Raw genomic sequence first — 19,249 nt, 5'->3', positions numbered from 1 at the left:
TTTATATTGGATTCGGTAGAAGACAGGCAGCCAGTGTAGAGACATACAGAGTGATTCAACAGAGGAATAGCGATTTGCAAGGAAAATCAGTCTTGCCGCAGCATGCAAAATAGATTGTAGGAGTTTGAGTCTGTTTTTGGGAAGACCAGTAAGGAGGGAATTGCAATAGTCAATGCGGGAGATGATAAGTGCATGAATTAAGGTTTTAGCAGTGTCTTGTGTGAGATATGTGCGGATTCTGGAAATGTTCTTTAGATGTATGTAACATGATTTAGATATAGAGTCAATGTGGGGAACAAAGGATAGGTGTGAATCAAGGATTACACCTAGGCAGCGAGCTTGTGGGGTGGGATTTATGGTCATGTTATCAACAGAGATAGAAATGTCAGATATGCTCTTGTTGGCGGGTGGGAATATTATTAACTCTGTTTTAGAAAGATTAAGTTTGAGTTGGCGAGAGGACATCCAAGATGATATGGCAGAAAGACAGTCTGTTACACGGGACAACACAGATGTCGAGAGATCAGGAGAGGATAGATAGATTTGGGTATCATCCGCATAGAGATGATACTGAAAGCCAAAGGAACTTATTAGATTTCCAAGAGAAACGGTATAGATAGGGAACAGCAGAGGACCTAGCACTGAGCCTTGTGGTACTCCAACGGATAGGGGAAGCGGAGCAGAGGTGGCTCCAGAGAAATTAACAGTGAAAGAGCGATTAGAAAGGTAGGATGAGAACCAGGATAGAACAGTGTCTTGAAGACCTAGGGATTGCAGCGTTTGTATGAGAAGAGAATGGTCAACGGTGTCAAATGCAGCCGAGAGATCCAGGAGAATTAGGAGAGAGTAATGGCGTTCAGTTTTAGCAGCGATCAGATCATTGACAACCTTGGTCAGCGCAGTCTCTGTGGAGTGTTGAGAACGAAAGCCAGACTGAAGAGGATCCAACAAGTTGTTTGCAGAAAGAAAGCATGTGAGGCGAGTGTAGGCAAGTCTCTCTAGAAGCTTGGAGGGGCACGGGAGCTGAGAGATGGGACGGTAATTTGTAAGAGAGTTTGAGTCGGAGTTTTGTTTTTTTAGAATAGGAGTAATCACTGCATGCTTGTATAGTGATGGAAAGATGCCAGTAGAGAGTGAGAGATTACAGATTTGAGTTAGAGGTGAAATGAGTACAGGAGACAGGGATCTACCAATTTGTGAGGGAATAGTATCAAGAGGACAGGAGGTAGAGTAGGAAGATAAGAAGAGAGTAGAAATCTCCTCTTCATTTGTGGGATCAAATGAAGAGAGGGTGTCAAAGGGTAGTGGGAAGGAATTGAGCTGATTGCTTGTCGAGGAAGAGGATACCATTTCTAGTATGATCTTATCAATCTTGTCCTTGAAGTAGGAAGCAAGATCCTGAGCACTGATAGTAGATGGAGGGTTCGGGGTGGGAGGATTGAGAAGATGATTAAATGTATTGAAAAGGCGTTTGGGGTTAGAAGCCTGAGCATAGGTAAGAGATTGGAAGTATGTTTGTTTTGCAGTGTCCAGAGCATTTCGATAGGAGCGGTAAACAGAAGTATATGTGAAGAAGTCATTAGAGCTTCGAGATTTACGCCAGTGACGTTTTGCTTTACGGGACAGTTTTTGAAGACTTCGTGTTGCTTTAGTGTGCCACGGTTGACATCGAAGTCGACGTGTAGTATGTAGTGTCGCTGGAGCCACTTGATCAAGGGCCATTGCTAAGGTTAGGTGAAAATATGGTACTGCCATCTCAGGGGATTAGAATGTAGAGATAGGGGAGAGAAGGTGTTGGAGAGAGGTGGAAAATCGTTGAAGATTAATAGAATTCAGATTTCTGCGAGTATGAGGAGGCTTGGTAGAGTTAGACAGTAGAGAGGTTAGAGCAGTGGGGGTGAGAGTGTAGCTGATAAGGTGATGATCCGAGAGGGGGAAGGGTGTGTTAAGAAAACTAAGCATAGTCTAGAGAAAACAAGATCAAGGCAGTGGCCATCCTTATGAGTAGATGATTCAATCCACTGGGAGAGGTCAAGGGAGGAGGTTAGAGAGAGTAGCTTGGAAGCAGCTTTGGAAGGTGGGTTATCAATGGGCATGTTGGGGATGTCTGAAGATAAGAAGTGAGGGAGCCATGCAGAGAAATCCTCAAATTGTTGGTGTGCTCCAGGGGGACGATAGATCACCGCATCACGTAGAGAGAGTGGATTAAAAATGCGAATAGCATGTACTTCAAAAGATGTGAACGTGAGTGATGGGACATTTGGTAGAACTGTGTAAGTGCACTGTGGGGAGAGAAGTAGTCCAACCCCCCCTCCTTGTCTGCCTTCAAGTCTGGAGGTGTGGGTGAGATGGAGGCCACCATGTGAAAGTGCTGCAGGTGAGGCAGTGTCTGAATGCGTGAGCCATGTTTCTGTTATTGCCATAAGGTTGAGGTTTTTTGAGAGGGAGAGATCATGAATGGAGGTAAGTTCGTTACAAACAGAGCGTGCATTCCGGAGGGCACATTTAAAGGACTTTGGAAGAGAGGGGAGACAGGTGATGTGTGTGAGGTTTGCTATAGAACGGTAGTGCTCTGATGTATGTGTGTGTGAGGAGTGTGGGGGACCTGGATTAGGTGATATATCACCAGCAAATAGAAGCAGAGTGAGAGAAAGATAGGTAAGGGGATTGTAGGATGTGTGATCTCTTATTTTCTGGTGACAGGTGGAGGATTTACTTGTTAGAGATAATAAATAGGATAACAGTTCATGGGTGTTGACTAGAGGTGAGTGGAGTAATGAAGGTGTAATGTGGACAAGTTTGTGTGTTGGTGGAGGGGTGAGAGATGACACCGTCCTAAAGATCATGCCATGAAATGAGACTAAGAAAAGCAATTTGTTAAACATTGTGATAAAAGGAGTAAAAGCAAAAAGTTAGGGGATTTTAAAGAATTACCTCTTTGTAGTGTTCCATATAGATAGACAAGTAATGCAGAAATAGGCTGTGGCAGATGCGGCTTATTGCTGGAAGTAAAATCAAGTCCAATGTTTGTCCCACTGTGTTGTCTAACTGCATTTTCGTCCACTTTGTGAGAAAATCCCACTTCGTGAAGAAATCACACACGTCTCCCCCCACATACGTCTCCCCATAGAATGAAGCTAAGATGTAGTCAGTCTAATCTAGGAATACACTACAGATGTGCTAATTGGTCAGCTAATCAAAGGAAAAGAAAACATTTGTGGGATAGGATGGAAGAGGCCAGATAACTATCATAAATTAGGCAGCAATAAAAGACTGTGCCAACCTAAGTTTAAACAGATAACAGTTTCCTATAACATACTTTAAACACAGATTGCAGGGATGAATTTCACAGATTAACGATCAGAGTAGTAGTAGAGTGGATGGACATACCTGGAGATGAAAAGAGAAGAGAAGGATGAGGGTTAGTTGCTGTGTTGTCTAACTGCATTTTCGTCCACTTTGTGGATTATTGGATTAGGCAACACTACAATAGCCTCTTTTTATATAGATAAATATATATTGCACCAAAAACCACCCTTTAAGGATGAGCCGCTGCTGTGTGCGGAAATCAGCCAGCCCTCCCCTGCTGTCCTGTATTGAAACCAGAGTCTCTGTGTCAATGCTCTGCCCTCTACCCAGCAGTCCTGATCTATAGTAAGCAGTCAGGAGGTACCAGCCAGCCCACAGCAAAGAAGTACTGCAGCAGCTATACCAGCAACTCAGAAGTAAGCGATTCTAAGTGCCATTGAAGGAGCCTAGTAGTGGTAGCTGAATTCTCCTACAACTATTAGGCAGTTGGCATGTGCAGTCATCGAGTGTCTGGTAGCACAGTGACACCAGTAGGATGGTCAGTAACAGTCGGTTACTGATGGTGAGAGAGAAGCCCAGATAAACTGGACAGGAAGAACATCCTTCATCCTTCTTCCCCTACAGACCGGGTGGTGAAACAAGCCCATCTGGTCACAGCCAGGTTGACACATGAGGGTATTGGGCAAAGCAAAAGAGCAAAACATTTAACAATTATCCTCACAAGAATGTTAGGTGGATAACTATGTATGAAGGGAGGACATTGGGTAGATATTGGTAGGTGGGCCGGGAGGATGTTATATGTAGGGAGGATGCTAAGTGGATATTTGTAGGTGTTGTAGAATCTTCACCTATGATTGTCATTTCATGCTTTTGTGCAGTTTCCCCGCTCCACCCAACCAAATGGCACTGTTAGCTATTTTGCCTTTGTTTTTATGTTCCCACACTAAATTCGGGCATCAAAGCTGTGATTTACAATTCAAATCCAGGTGTATAGATATATAGATGAACTATATATCTACTGTATATTCCATAGATAAAAACCTTACGGATAACATGTCCGGTTAAGGTTTGTAACACTTACACACCAGCTAAAATTTAAGAACACTATTGAAACTCTTCTACTCAAACTGCAACATGCAATTGCAACAATTAAGGCAGAAGCCTTAATTGATATGTTCTTTGCGCTGTACAGACATGGTATGCTATCAAATCCTGTGGTTAGCTGCAGATTCAGCACTATCATTGAATAACATTGTTGTCAAACACAAAATAGTGGAGCTGCTAAATCACAGATTTGTGTTCTTTAATGGAAAAAACACACACATGCAGTCTATGCAACAGAAGGTCTGAGCAGCTACGCAGCAAAAAGATAGTCCCCACATCCATCCTTCTTGCATACATCCCACTCAATCCCGGACAGCAGCGTTTCCCACCTGCGCTGTGGTGACCTCACAAAGCTGCAGCGGACAGAGCCGGTGGTAAGCTGGGTAAGTAAGGCGATGGGCTACTTGGTGATTATTCTGGATTAGGGGTGCCTTGAACTGAGAAAGTTTGGGATCCACTGCCATATAGCCATCAACACATTGGTGTTATTTATCCTAACAATAATTTATTACAAGCATATAATATATATATATATATATATATATACACAGACACACGCTATATGGACAAAAGTTTTTGGCCACACCTGTTAATTACTGAGTCGAGGTGTTTCAATCAGACCCGTTGCCAGAGGTGTATAAAATCAAGCACCTAGCCATACAGTGTCCATTTGCAAACATTTGTGATACATTCTGTATCACAAATGAAGAGCTCAGTGACTTCCAGCGTGGTATTGTGATATGATGCCACCTATGCAATAAGACGGTTCGTGAAATTTCATCCCTGCTGGATATTCCATGGTCAACTGTAAGTGATATTATTAGAAAGTAGAAGCGTATAGGAACAATAGCAACTCAGCCACGTAGCGGAAGACCACATCAAATCACAAAAAAAGTGCATGGTGCATAAAAGTCGCCAACGCTCTGCTGATTCCATAGATGAAGAGTTTCGAACTTCCACTGGCATTAATGTAAGCACAAAAACTGCTGTGGGATCTTAATGGAATGGGTTTCCATATCTGTGCAGCTGCATGCAGCCTCACATCACCAATGCCAAGCGACGGATGGAGTGGTGTAAAGCACACCAACACTGGACTGTGGAGCAGTGGAAACTTGTTCTGTGGAGTGACGAATCACGCTTCTCTGGATGGGCGAGTCTGGGTTTGGCGGATGCCGGGAGAACGTTACATACCTGACGCATTATGCCAACTGTGAAGTTTGGTGGAGGAGGGATAATGGTATGGGGCTGCTTTTCAGGGTTTGGGCTAGGCCCCTTATCTCCAATGAAGGGCAATCTTAATACTTCAGCATACCAAGTCATTTTGGACAATGCTATGCTACCAACTTTGTGGCAACAGTTTGGGGAAGGCCCTTTTCTATTCAAACATGACTGTTCCCCAGTGCACAGAGCAAGTACTACAAAAATGGTTTGATGAGTTCAGTGTGGAAGAACTTGACTGGCCTACACAGAGCCCTGACCTCAATCCCATCGAACGAACACCTTTGGGATGAACTGGAACGGAGATTGTGAGCCAGGTCTTCTTGTCCTACATCAGTGCCTGACCTCATAAATGCTCTACAGAATGAATGGGCTCAAATTCCCACATAAACACTCCAACATCTTGTGGAAAGCCTTCCAAGAAGCGTGGAAGCTGTTAACGCTGCAAAAGGGGGAGCAGTGGCAGATCCAGGGGGAGCCCCCCTCCTGACAGGGGCTTGCCCGACGGGCTGCTCTGATTGTGTTTTAAACACAATCAGAGCAGCCGGGCAGCACACTCTCCCTGCCTGTCTCTGCCGAACAGACCTGCACATAGTGTGCAGTCGTTGGCAGCAAGAGTTTTCAAAAAGGGGGCTGGGACTTAATCGCCCCCCCCCCCCCCCTCCTAAAACGCCCCGGGTTAAAGAAAATTTTAGATCCGCCCCTGAGGGGGACCAACTCCATATTAAAATATATGTATCTGATTTCAATGTCATTACAGTCCCTGTTTGTGTAATGCTCAAGTGTCCGAATACTTTTGTCTGTATGGTATATATATATATATAAAGTAGAAAAGACATTTGGGGTTTGATTCCACAATGCACTATCCAAGGCAAATTGCCTATCTGTAGCTTGCAATGATTCTAACACTTTGCCAACATAACTCATTACTTAAAGCTAGAGGTTATCGCACAAGGATTGGAACCGTCCTCATTTCAATCAATCAAAAATGATGTTGAAAAAAATGTCCAAAGGGGGTGTTCTTCCAATATAAACTTAAACACTTACAAAAACAGACCAAGGGGCAAATGTATCAAGGTGCGATTTTGCAAAATCAGCGATTTTCTCGGGACAGTTGAAACTAGCAGATGTAGGAAGCTGAGATTTCATGCAAAATCGCCAGAGCTGTGCTTCTGTCAAAATCGCTATTTGCAAAATCGATAGAGATCAAACTCCCGACTGTCTGCCACTGCAGCTATACAAGTCTCCAATGTAGGAAGCTGCGAGTAAGCAAAACTCAGGAGAGTTTGCTTTCAAACACGCCAGATACAACACGCTGCATTCTAGCAGCCTGTTGTATAAACACATCACTGTTAGACTGTCATACAGCTGCTGGAAAAAAAGTGTTAAAAAAAAAAAAGCGTGGGGTCCTCCCTCTATTTAGTCTTAACCCTAGTGCTGCCAGACTACTGCTGGGTCTGTGAAAATTGGGGTACATTTTGCATGGGGTCCCCCCTATTTTCACGGAACCAGCACTAGGCAAACCAGCCAGGGTTGGAGGCACTATTGCAGGGGGACATGCGGCAGGGGTCCCCCTGCCATAATGACTAACCAACCCTAGACTGTTCAGCGCCACGCCCGACGTACGTTTTATTAGAAACGTGCGCCGGACGTGGTGACGTCACAGACCCGGAAGTACCGGCCAATAGCGGCAGACTAGCCGCGACTCTCGGTAATTTATATAATCTATTTGGGCTGTTCAATTATTAGTAGGGGATACTATTTAGCTCTAACATTAGGAATATGTGGACAAATTGATTCATAGCAGAATTTTGGGCACGCTACTGTATGGCACATATATATGGCTACTGTATGGCACGATATTATAGATATAAAGGGGAGGTCCCTAACATCTATATATGTAACAGACACACAGTAGCAGCTCTTAATATAAACAAGAGTGACTCTGAGAGAACTATCATGAATTTGAAACATAATATTGATGTGGTATTATAAGTTATATCAACGGACATTTAATAATGATACTGATCCATGGCAGAGATAATACCATGGGGTAAAACCCTAAGAAATGTTACCAACTGATTGATGAGATATAGGAGTGTTACTGGCTAGTGACACTAAAGGTACTAAGGAGTATTCCTATTTATTGGTCTATAAGACATTTATTTTTATATGATCAGACACTATGAATTAGAAAGGGCAGCACATTGGCCTAGTGGTTAGCACTTCTGCCTCACAGTGCTGGGGTCCTGAGTTCAATTCCCGACCATGGCCTTATCTGTGTGGAGTTTGTATGTTCTCCCCGTGTTTGCGTGGGTTTCCTCCGGGTGCTCCGGTTTCCTCCCTCACTCTAAAAACATACTGGTAGGTTAATTGGCTGCAATCAAAAATTAACTCTAGTGTCTGTGTGTGTGTGTGTGTGTATGTATGTTAGGGAATTTAGACTGTAAGCTCCAATGGGGCAGGGACTGATGTGAATGAGTTCTCTGTACAGCGCTGCGGAATTAGTGGTGCTATATAAATAAATGATAATGATGATGATGATGATAATGTCTTTAATATAGTGACCTTAAAAGGAATAAACTTTTCTAGATACTTTGGAGTATAATAACCCTATATGTGAACTTATTTCATGAAAAAAAATTGGCACTATGAAATGTGTGATATAAAAAACTTATATAACTTGTAGAAGAATCACTCATAGATGTTGTTACATATTTGTTTACCATTTATCTGCTCATATATCCATAATTAAAATATTTAAATATTGATCTATGCCCCTTGGAGATAATTCTTGGCTCTATTATGTAATTAGAGTCTAATAATAGTGTGAATTTGATGAGATTATTATATTCTGAGATATATTACTACACACGTATCGGCTGATACATCACAAGGTCTTATTAATTCATTTTTAACATTTCTTATCTATACTTTTCATCACTTTATGTTTTTAAATATTTCACCTACATGTGATTTATGTAATAAAGGCTTATTTTGCCCAATATAAATACATTTTTATGGTTATTTAGTTGGGAACATTATATATTTTTCCCTTTATTTGTATTTAGTGAACTGGAGTGTCTCCTATGTATATAACTCATTACTTGCCAGAAGTTGTTATATCTGGCAAAGTGTTAATTAATTGTTGAAATTCTAACGGTTTCAATGTATTACCATCTAAAAAATGATAAATAGATTTCAGCCATTGCTTATACCAAGTTTGAAATACATTAGAAGAAAAACCTTTTTGAAAATCAGGATTAAAAATTATCGGAAGGAATAGGGAATAAATAGAAGAGATTTTCATTTTAGATGTTTTTGTCTCCAAAGACTGACATTTGTTTTTAAATCAGAAAATATTTTATTTAAAGTTTTACATATTTTCTTATCTACAAAATTAATATTACTAATCTAAGCCCTTGCAGGGGCCAAAACAGTGTCATGAAAATCAACAAAGAGCACAGAAATGGCAATAAACATTAGCGTTTGAGAAAGCAGTTTATAAAACACAGAGAAAGGGGAGAAACATGGCTGACATGCTGGTGGGAGTGGCAGCTACCCAACAATGGTTTCGCAGTAAGTAGGATATATAGGTAGTGTAATCACAACGCAGGTCAACAGTGAGGGCTATTGTCACCCAAATACCGCTGGGAAGCATTATGCATGAGGTAGCTGGGTGCCTACCCGGGGCAGATCGCTTAAGGGGGCTCCACCACCCGCAGCCCCTCTTCTAAATCGGGAGAGATCCTCCACCTATACTATTTTATCATATTTATCAACAATATTACAACTTGAGTACATATATCTTTTGTGACCAACAGTGTCATTGACCAGATCTATCTAATCTCTCAGAGAGGGGGCCTCCGAATTCATCCATTTCCTGGCGATCACCAGGCCAAAGGGACATAGTCTAGGATTCATGGATGTTATTCCCATCTCCAGTTATACAACGCAGTCCACAACCTATCTCCAGAAGAGAGATACCTCTGGGCAGTTCCATATGATATGCCAGAAGTCAACCCCCGGACTCCCACATTTCGGATATAGTTCCGCCTCACCCCTGTTAAACTTAGACAGCCATAGGGGTGTAAAGTAGGCCCCAGTCCTTATCACTAACCCTGCCCAGATCAGCTTCCCAGGCGAGTCACCATTTTGAAAGTCCATTTGCACCCAGTCCCTTCATCAGAATGAAGTAAATTGATGAGATTTGGTGCCGAGTACCCAGTCTTGCCAATTGCGCCTTTAAAGGGTCCACAAGGAGATTTGGGCTGGGCCCCCAAAACTCTGAGGTAAGTGCATGCCTGAGTTGTAAGTATTTATAGAAATGACTCCTATGGAGTCCATGCAAGCTGTGGAGCTACACAAAGGAACAGGGCACCCGGTCCTCATACAATTGCCCAATATGCCGAATTCCATATTTGCATCAGGCGCACCCCTCTCCCTCTTAAACAGCTCACCAAAATCTAATTTACCCCAGAGGGGAGTGACTCTGTGTTATCCAGGGCCATCAGTGACTTTGACTGAGATCTGCCAAATTTTTCCAGCTTGCGACACCAAGGGAGGATCCCGCTTAGTGCGTCTACCAGTCAGGACGAACTGGGTCCAGGAATGTTGGGAACCTTTCTCAGATACTAGAAAATCAGATCCGTGTCCCCCCGGACAGCAAACACGCCCCAATATATGTCAACTGAGAGGCAAAATAGTAAAGATGGAGGTTCGGCAGGACAAGCCCCCCAGTCCTACGAGATCTGCATAGTATATTGAACCTAATGTGGGCCCTCTTATCTGTCCACACAAGGAACGATATAAAACAGTCTATTGTGCGAAATATAGATTGTGGAATGCAGATTGATGCTTGCTGCAAGACGAACAAGAACTTAATTCAGCTGGAGGATCATTTTGACAAGAGTCACTTGTCCTGTGACCATCTGTTTCCATGCATGCAATCGACCTTTCAAATACTCAATCTGCGGTTGAACATTATATTCAATATTATATTCAACCTATGTCATTGGAAATCAATATGTCCAGGTACTTGGAACTTAGGGGTCCACTGTAGGGGGACTGAAAAGCCTGGCCAGTCATTCAGGATCCCCTGACCAGACACATGACTTATCCCAATTGACCAATAGCCCAGAGTCCCTGCAGGAGCATGGGGAGACAGTGACCAATATCCAACAAAAATAACATGTCGTCAGCATATAAAGCAAGGGTGCCTGTCCTGGGACACACCTTTAACCCGCGGATACCCGAGTGTGCTCTAAAGACAATGGTTCAATGGCCAGGGCAAAAAGAGCAGGGGGCATCCCTGTCTCGTGCCTCTGCTCAAAGCAAACCTGCGAGAAGGAGACCCATTCACGCATACTCTGGCCATAGGGCAGGCGGTGGTAGCCATTACCCCGATGCTAGAAATGCCAACATCGGAAATCCCGACATCATGAGACCGAAGGTGTCATTCCTGACAAAGTGGTAATAGTGACAGCTTGACAAGGAGAGGTCAAACTGTTCCAAGGAATCAAGATCCCAGCAGCCTACAATGATGTCACCTTGAAGGGCCACACTATGATTCGTGCTGTTAAACTGCTAATTTAAGGAAGCGCCGGCTGTACAATGTTCTAGGCTTTGTAAAGAACATTGTACAGGTGGCACCTCATTAAATTAGCAGCTTAACAGCTCAAATCAGACTCTGGCCCTTGAAAGTGATGTCATTGGAAGCTGACAGCATCTTCATTCGTCTGAATTGTTTGACGTCTGTTTTTGAAGCTGTCACTATTACCGCTCTCTCGGCAATTGCACCTTCGCTCTCATCCTGTCGGGGGATTCGATGTCTGCATTTTTGTTATCGGGATAAGGTACCCAACCCGTTCCATTTTCCCAAAAACTGAAAACCAGTGTTGTTTTGCAAAACAGTAAATGGGAAAAACGGTAAAATGTATTTTAGTGATATTTTATCTTCACTATTCTATCTTGTACACTTTTCTTGCTATCAGTTTATGGGGGATACAATTAATTTAGGGCAACCAATAAACATTCAAGTTTTAAAATTATAACCAGGTGCACCACAAACAACCCTAAAATAACCACAGCTTCTCTCTGTACAAAAATCTCACACATGCCTACTAGTTTAACTCTTATATGCCACCCATACGCCAACAAGCTTTGTCTCACATGCCACCCCATATACCCACCAGCTTTAGTCACATGCCATCCCATATGTCCACCAGCGTTCCTCACATGTGACCCCATATGCATACCAGCTTTCCTCTCATGCCACCTCATATACCCACCAGCTTTAGTCACATGCCACCCCATATGTCCACCAGCGTTCCTCACATGCCACCCCATATGTCCACCAGCGTTCCTCACATGTGACCCCATATGCATACCAGCTTTCCTCTCATGCCACCTCTGATGTGAATGAGTTCTCTGTACAGCGCTGCGTAATTAGTGGCGCTATATAAATAAATGATGATGATATACCCACCAGCTTTACTCACAAGCCATCCTATATGCACACCACCTTTTCCTCCACATGCCCTTTGCACACCAGCTTTAAATGGCACAAGATCATTAAAGGAATTTTGAAAATGGGTTGAAAAGTTATCTCAATGTCTGTTTTACTTGAAAGGTGGCAGGCCTGTTTTACCCTGTGTATTTACACTTATCTATGACATTCTAGAGGTGCTGTGATGTCCTGCATCTGGTTTTCAGATGCAGAGACTCTAGGAGCCAGTCTTAATTAAAAGTTCCTGCATTCAATGTTCGAACTTCACACATCAAAAGGTATAATTAGCATGGTGCCCCTCTTCAGAAGTCCAAAATACACAAAGAAAGGTACAAACCCCAACAAGCCACTTCACCACATCACAACGCACAAAAGACTTCCATCCAAAAAGGCTTATTGTATCAGATATATACCTTAAGAAATAATGCATCTCCTCTTGCAAGTTTAAACAAGAAATAAATTTCTTCCCCTGGTCTCAGAAAATAAAGATTTCCCTTACCAAAATATACACAATATCAAAAATAAGTGCATGTGCAATTATATAAATAAGCGCCCTGCGCTATTTCCTTTAAATAAATTTATACCAGAAGTTATCAGTGATCCAGTCACAATAGGTAACACACAAAGAGGAGAGCTCCATTGCTAATTGTCATTGCTGAAATTGAAATACCAGGGCTGGCAGGCTTGGTCTTCTGAATTTGCAGTCAAATTTACAGTGTTATCAAAATGGATTCACAGCAGTACACAGAAGAGCAGGAGCACCAAGCAGCTGCTGGCACCAGTCATGATGATAGTAATCCCTCTATGTCATCTGGTAAAGCCTCAGCATAGAACTGAAATAAAAGACCTAATTACTGCAATGTAAGCAAAGCAGAAGTCAGCGGCCCTACAACATGACCCCTTCCACCAGGTACAAGAGGCTCTGCCCCGGACTTCCCACATCATTTATGATTGCTGTCACCTTTGCTGTAACTTTTATTATGTATATTTAATGTATACTGAAATATATACTGAAATTATCTTCAGTATTAAAATAATAATTTGGAAATCAGACGGTATAAATAAGCTTAAGCATTATCTAAAGGATACAGCATTGTACTGAATAATATAGCTGTATAGTTATTTATTCTAATCTCTCCAGTGTGGGCGAGGAGTGGTATAAATGTTGCATCCTTTACATATTGTTCAATCCATTTCCAAATAAATCACTTTGGATCATTTTAATGCTTTAAGGTAATTTCCGTCTATGTTAAATATACCTAATGAAAGTTACATTTTACATCTACTGTTTGTTTATGAATCTATAAAATATAACCAAAGAGCAAATTCTGGTGCTGAGCTTACTTCTTACCAGTTGGAAAATTAAGTTGCATCTGTAATAGAAGGACCTCACTATATGTCCCAACTCAAGACAGAAAAACTAAAAAATACAGCGCTGCAAAAAACTGGTGCAAATAATTAAATTTGATTAAATTCACTGACGCAGAATAAGTGAATAGAATGGTTCTCTGCAAAAATTAAACATATAGGGTTTGAGTCATTAAGGAGAGTAAGGCAAAAAAAAAGGGTTAAGGGTGATTAAGTGTTCTGCCTGCCCGAGTAGAATACACTGGTTGGGCCCCCTACCACCCCCCCCCCCCAATGTATTAGGAATACTCATGAATATGAATATTCAGATGTATTCTCCAGCAATACAGGACTCCAGATTGTGCCGTTGTCTCCTACCTGTTCTTGCTCTTCTCTCTTACCTGTTCTTGCTCTTCTCTCCTGCTTGTTCTTGCTCTTCTCTCTTACCTGTTCTTGCTCTTCTCTCCTGCTTGTTCTTGCTCTTCTCTCTTACCTGTTCTTGCTCTTCTCTCTTACCTGTTCTTGCTCTTCTCTCCTGCTTGTTCTTGCTCTTCTCTCTTACCTGTTCTTGCTCTTCTCTCTTACCTGTTCTTGCTCTTCTCTCCTGCTTGTTCTTGCTCTTCTCTCTTATCTGTTCTTGCTCTTCTCTCCTGCTTGTTCTTGCTCTTCTCTCTTACCTGTTCTTGCTCTTCTCTCCTGCTTGTTCTTGCTCTTCTCTCTTACCTGTTCTTGCTCTTCTCTCCTGCTTGTTCTTGCTCTTCTCTCTTACCTGTTCTTGCTCTTCTCTCTTACCTGTTCTTGCTCTTCTCTCCTGCTTGTTCTTGCTCTTCTCTCTTACCTGTTCTTGCTCTTCTCTCCTGCTTGTTCTTGCTCTTCTCTCTTACCTGTTCTTGCTCTTCTCTCCTGCTTGTTCTTGCTCTTCTCTCTTACCTGTTCTTGCTCTTCTCTCCTGCTTGTTCTTGCTCTTTTCTCTTACCTGTTCTTGCTCTTCTCTCTTACCTGTTCTTGCTCTTCTCTCTTACCTGTTCTTGCTCTTCTCTCCTGCTTGTTCTTGCTCTTCTCTCTTACCTGTTCTTGCTCTTCTCTCTTACCTGTTCTTGCTCTTCTCTCCTGCTTGTTCTTGCTCTTCTCTCTTACCTGTTCTTGCTCTTCTCTCCTGCTTGTTCTTGCTCTTCTCTCTTACCTGTTCTTGCTCTTCTCTCTTACCTGTTCTTGCTCTTCTCTCCTGCTTGTTCTTTGAACTTTGTTGTCTTTTTGATGGATTTTGGAAAGCTGGAGTCCTGTATTGAAAATTTTATCATATTTTATTATAATGCAAAATGTTAATAAACCCTGAATGATTAGGCCCTTTAGTTCAAACAAAACACTCCATTATGGCCAAATAAACCTACCCCATTATGCATATAAAGGCAATAACTGAACATTTGCGGTCAATCAAATATTAACATCTACCAGCCCCATCTCACAAGTATTTAGTATTATAGTGATCTCTAAGGCCACAGAGAGCATCCATGTAGCCACCACACAATAGAGAGATCATGCCCCCAAAGCTGCTCTATTTATTAAATACCCCCAAGATATTTTATTACCCCTGCACGAATAATCTCCAGCGCTATTAAAAGAGTAAACCAACGTAAAGAAATATTAAAATATTAATTCAATAAACTCAACTATACACAAAAATAAATTGTGTACTTCCAAACAAGATAATACTTCCCACTGCAGCTGTTAAAAGGGACTATTGCTCTTCTTCTAACTAAACCACACATCTAAACACAAGAAAAACTGTAGGCAGTAAAGTGTATAAAAATGTACATAATTGAATATATATATAAAAATTCTTGATTAATAGAAAAATCCATTTCATTACCGACTTCGGCCATTTTCATTACCCCCCCTGCAACCATTGCCATCTCCCCTGCAGCCATTTTCCTTACTCCCCCATGCAGATATTTTCACCACCCCCTCCAACAGTCATTGTCCCCCCATGCAGGTATTTTCTTACCTTCCCTACTACAGCCATTGCCTCCCTCCTCAGTCATTTTTACTTACCCCCCTTCTACAGCCACTGCCTCCCCCCTCAGTCATTTTTACTTACCCCCCTTCTACAGCCACTGCCTCCCTCCTCAGTCATTTTTACTAACTCCCCCACTGCAGGTATTTCCTTAGCACCCCCTCCCCCTCCTACAGCCGTTGCCTCACCTGCAGTATTTTTTACTTCCCCCCTGCCCGCAGGTATTTGCTTACCTTGCATTCCCTTACGCTGCCGGCAGCGGCTGCCGGCATTCACTCGGCGCCTCCAGATTCCAGACCGCGCTCCTACGTTGCTGCGCGTGACGTCGTGACGTCTGCGTCATGACGTCACATCGGGTGCGCAGGGAAGCTTCAAGACCACAGCTAGGGCCGGAGTCGGGAACCAGAACAAGGGGGAGCCAGGAGCCGGACCGGCCCATCTAGCCATCGGCCCTTCTGGAAAGTGCCAGATGGCCAGTCCGGCCCTGATGGACATGTATTGTTCTGTGACTATACAACAGAGTGGTTTTCACAGAGTTTGTTTAAATAGGAGAGGTCACATCCCGCAGACATTACATTTAAATACATAATGCAGTCATCTGTAATAAAACAAAGAGCTCCATCTGTTTCTCTATTAGAACACACATTAACACACAGCTAAACAAAGGACATTGCACCCCTCATTCATACAGGAATTTGGTGGACAATGTAATATAATCCTTCTTCCTAGGCTGAAACAACCAACTAATCTACCTGTGTAACTAGCCATGCTCCTTCACACGTTACAATTTAAAATACAGTACATACAAGTTTAAACATAATCATAATAAATACATGATTGGGACATCTGGGGAACCAAAGGATTAGAGAAGTACATGATTTCATAGTCAACCATTTGGGCCTCAGTTATCAAGAAAAGCAGCGGATGTAACGATACGTCTGTCGCTGAAAACAGATCTAATCCCGCTCAACAGAGAAGACACTGCAGGATGCGTCCACTACATATGTGGAATATCAAGTCAGAAGAGAATGCACAGAAAAATAACTATTCAATTAATGTTATTAATGATAAAACATTAAAAAGTGTTGTTTTTGTATATTTTTCCATAAAATACATTTATTCAGATGTTATTAATGTCTATTGTACATAAAAAAAAAATTCACAGTTGATCCTGATTACAAACACATGTTCTAGCTGTATACACGACCATCATGATAGTAATCGGCACTTACACCAGACCTGTAACTTGTTCAAGAGATACGACTGAAAATCATCTACCTTAGATGCCCAAAGTCGGACGTTGCTCCATTCACTGGCATGTGGTTTGTTTCCGGGCATACGCAGAATACGGTACATATCGGCATTTTTTTTCCTTCATGATTCAATCTCTTTGTAAGAAACGAGGTGCAGAATGGTTGAGGTGAAATTCACCCTCATTTAATCACAGAGGGGGAGACATAAAAGATGAATCAGTCATTCTAGAAGTCTAGAGCTGCTGGTGAATATAATCTCTATAATTTAGAGAAGGTTTTATTTCATTCTAACCCTTGTGGCTGCACCTTGGAGCAGCTGTGTGTCTGGTATTACATATGAGTATGTCCTATAACTCCAGACACTGCACCCAGGTGGATGGACCTTGGAGCAGCTGTGTGTCTGGTATTACATATGAGTATGACTGATAACTCCAGACACTGCACCCAGGTGGATGCACCTTGGAGCAGCTGTGTGTCTGGTATTACATAGGAGTATGTCCTATAACTCCAGACACTGCACCCAGCTGGATGGACCTTGGAGCCGCTGTGTGTCTGGTATTACATATGAGTATGTCCTATAACTCCAGACACTGCACCCAGGTGGCTGCACCTTGGAGCCGCTGTGTGTCTGGTATTACATATGAGTATGTCCTATAACTCCAGACACTGCACCAGGTGGATGGACCTTGGAGCAGCTGTGTGTCTGGTATTACATATGAGTATGTCCTATAACTCCAGACACTGCACCAGGTGGATGGACCTTGGAGCAGCTGTGTGTCTGGTATTACATATGAGTATGTCCTATAACTCCAGACACTGCACCCAGGTGGCTGCACCTTGGAGCAGCTGTGTGTCTGGTATTACATATGAGTATGTCCTATAACTCCAGACACTGCACCAGGTGGATGGACCTTGGAGCAGCTGTGTGTCTGGTATTACATATGAGTATGTCCTATAACTCCAGACACTGCACCAGGTGGATGGACCTTGGAGCCGCTGTGTGTCTGGTATTACATATGAGTATGACTGATAACTCCAGACACTGCACCAGGTGGCTGCACCTTGGAGCCGCTGTGTGTCTGGTATTACATATGAGTATGTCCTATAACTCCAGACACTGCACCCAGCTGGATGGACCTTGGAGCAGCTGTGTGTCTGGTATTACATATGAGTATGTCCTATAACTCCAGACACTGCACCCAGGTGGCTGCACCTTGGAGCAGCTGTGTGTCTGGTATTACATATGAGTATGTCCTATAACTCCAGACACTGCACCAGGTGGATGGACCTTGGAGCCGCTGTGTGTCTGGTATTACATATGAGTATGTACTATAACTCCAGACACTGCACCCAGGTGGATGGACCTTGGAGCCGCTGTGTGTCTGGTATTACATATGAGTATGTCCTATAACTCCAGACACTGCACCAGGTGGCTGCACCTTGGAGCAGCTGTGTGTCTGGTATTACATATGAGTATGTCCTATAACTCCAGACACTGCACCAGGTGGATGGACCTTGGAGCCGCTGTGTGTCTGGTATTACATATGAGTATGTCCTATAACTCCAGACACTGCACCCAGCTGGATGGACCTTGGAGCAGCTGTGTGTCTGGTATTACATATGAGTATGTCTGATAACTCCAGACACTGCACCCAGCTGGATGGACCTTGGAGCAGCTGTGTGTCTGGTATTACATAGGAGTATGTCCTATAACTCCAGACACTGCACCCAGGTGGATGGACCTATGGACAACACTGCTGACATATATTTTCCATACACACCCTGAGCATTGTTGCAAAACACAGGTTCCTAAGCATCAGTCCATTGTCTATTTATTTCCATCAAGTAAGAAATGAAATTGTTAAAGTGATCTTGCCAAAAATATGAAAAAGTAATACAACTAGATTCATTCAGTAGATAAAGGGGTGGAAAACCTGTGCGTCCCTGTTCTGGAAGGTAAATAGGAATGTGCCGTAGTGGGAAGATGAGCAGAACGGGGTCCCTGCCCTTCAACTAAATCAATATAAATTATGGCAGTTTTATTTATGCCATTTTAGTTCTTTGATTCATTAAATATGGTCTCTACCGTACTATCCACAATACTACACATCTACTTATTGAGCCTGGGAAGCAGTTATTCAGTAGAAACAGAGACTGGAAAATGTGATGTCTGTATGATAAAGTTATTTATTTAATGCTGTATTTTCCCTTGAGAACAGTAAGTACAGGAAGGTTGCTGACTGCACGGCACAGACGTCATAGGTCAGGAAGTGGTTATATACTCCGATGGTGGGACTACGGTGTGGTCATGTGACAGACCTCTATATGTTTCTCATTAATCACCCTCTTCTGCTCTTTGGCTCAGTGTTGTGATATGTATTAGGGGAATGCTGGGGGCAGATTGATTATCGAACATGACTTTTACTTCATTGTCTTTGTATAGTGGAGACCCTCGCATGACCTCTTATATACAGACTTGTTATAGTGGAGAACCTC

This window comes from Mixophyes fleayi, chromosome 1 (genome assembly GCF_038048845.1).
Source record: "Mixophyes fleayi isolate aMixFle1 chromosome 1, aMixFle1.hap1, whole genome shotgun sequence".
Lineage (NCBI taxonomy): Eukaryota > Metazoa > Chordata > Amphibia > Anura > Limnodynastidae > Mixophyes > Mixophyes fleayi.
Note: the sequence above shows the minus strand (reverse complement) of the source record.